Genomic DNA, 2,023 nt, shown 5'->3' with positions numbered 1-2,023 from the left:
ATAAACTGAAAACAATAATACTGTAATCTGCCAACCTCAACTGTTTACAGTGTAGTTCTCATCAAAGTTGAATCACACACTATTGATCTTATGATTTTATATTTTTGTAAGTGTAAGTTTTTAATCATATAATGCATATACATGTTATTTTCTTGCATATTGATGTTAAAAATGTTACTTTTCAATCTATTGGGGCTTTTTTGTACAGCCTATGAACTTGTATCTCTTTGATTTTCATAAATTTTGATAATTTTTGAAGTTTGTTTATTCTTTCTTTAGTACCTGTTTATTTTTTCTGTTTTTTTTGTATAAAAAAACCTAACAAGCACACAACAGAGTGTATATTATAAATACACCTATGGGCATTCATCCCTTAAATGAATTAAGTCATGAGTCAGAATGAATAGAGTCAGATTGATTATTCGTGTATATATTTAATTTTTCTTATAAACTTGAATCTGCATAAATAATCTGATTCAAAGTAGTGGGACAGGGATATATTTAAAAGGGGGTTTGTAAGCATTTTATTATTTCATCATTATAAAAAGGAATACTCTGTATATGATTTAGGTAGTTAAGCTTGGCTTTTTTTTGCATTCATCATAAATTTTAATCTTTATACAACCTAATAAATTTATAGATTTTCATGTACACTTTGACAATAAATTATCTGAATCTGATATGTATGTACAGTATAATTGTTATTACTATATATGATTAACAGCAAGCTTAGCTTTTGTTGACATTTATTTGTAAATATTAACCTGCATTAAAACCCATTCCATTTTATATTTCTTCATGGTATACTTTGTCAATAAATCATCTAAATCTGTATAGATGTCCGTACAGTTAAATTGTTATTCATTTCTGTGGCTTACTTTAGCAGTACAGTACTGTTATCCAGTACACAGTTTCTACTTCAGTTTCTTGTATTACAGAGAACTGTATTTCATGATTAATCAAGATTGAATCTTTTGATTAGTTCTTATCAACACAAATCAAACAGTTGATCATACCTTACTAAAAAATCTTTGAAACTGTCTGATGGCTCTCGGCGGACTACATGACACAGTAAATACTAAGCTCTGCCTCCTCATCATCTGTGTTCTGATATCAACGAAATAAAAAGAAGAGTTTACTAGGTGTTCCAGATACCCTTACGATTTATTAATATACTAATTGAAATTGAGACAAAGGAAGTTTCTTCTTGCTTAAAAAATAAGTTCAATTATCGTTATATTTTTTATATGAGGACAGAAATTTCCATTTAGTTTTTGATGTAACATGTTGGTACAACACCTACAATTGACTTGATATTAAAATACATTATAAATAAAATTAAATAAATACCTTCCAAATGAAAAATATTAAAAAAGGAAAAAAAAAATGTTGTAAGCTCCCAATGTAGTAAATTCCTTACCTCTTGTTTCTGGGCCTACACTGTAACACTCTGCTTGTTCTATGATCCTCTTAAAAGTTGCACTATTTGATTATCAAGATCTGCAAAATTGTCTTCTTCATGTTTGTTCGTACTACTTGCTTCCAGCTCCTTCTTATCCTCCACCTGCAAAGCATAGACTCTCCTGCCATTGTTTGATATGAGAAGGAATTAAAAAACTTTACTATGGTTGAAAGAGCATCATGTATTAAAAAACAGACAGAAACATTAGAATTTTACACAAATCAATATTAGAGTGCTTTAAATTTTACAGACTAATATTAAAGTGCTTTGAATATTTCATGCAGATTAAAAAATGTGTTTTACTAAAGTAAAATAGAAATACCCCGGCCCTAACCATATTTTCAAAATTTTAATTTCAATCAGGCGAGCAAAACATTGATATAGTTTTCATCAACAAGAAAATGAGTCATACCTTACTTGAAAATGACAAGCAAACCACATGACACGCAGTAAATACAAGCTCCACCTACTCATTTTCAGTTTTCTGAAATCAAAGAAAGGGCTATTGCAAGTCATCTATTAAGTAATGGTGTGTCAAGTGTCGTGTGTGTAGGTACATTA

The 2,023-nt window shown here is 29.2% G+C and overlaps 1 long non-coding RNA gene across 1 annotated transcript in view; it reads right to left on the bottom strand.

The window, feature by feature from the left end:
- Positions 1 to 966: 966 nt before the first annotated feature.
- The window catches only part of LOC117115695, a 2,431-nt gene continuing 1,374 nt past the window's right edge, over positions 967 to 2,023 (bottom strand). The window contains exons 2-4 of the long non-coding RNA XR_004446595.1: positions 1,875 to 1,946; positions 1,421 to 1,583; positions 967 to 1,107 (exon numbers count right to left, since the gene is read on the bottom strand). This is a non-coding gene — a long non-coding RNA (uncharacterized LOC117115695). The remainder of the gene's footprint in view (positions 1,108 to 1,420; positions 1,584 to 1,874; positions 1,947 to 2,023) is intronic.

The sequence above is a fragment of the Anneissia japonica genome, unplaced genomic scaffold, assembly GCF_011630105.1.
Source record: "Anneissia japonica isolate Jap-2015-1 unplaced genomic scaffold, ASM1163010v1 scaffold288193_len125881_cov165, whole genome shotgun sequence".
Lineage (NCBI taxonomy): Eukaryota > Metazoa > Echinodermata > Crinoidea > Comatulida > Comatulidae > Anneissia > Anneissia japonica.
This window is presented reverse-complemented; position numbering and strand designations above follow the sequence as displayed.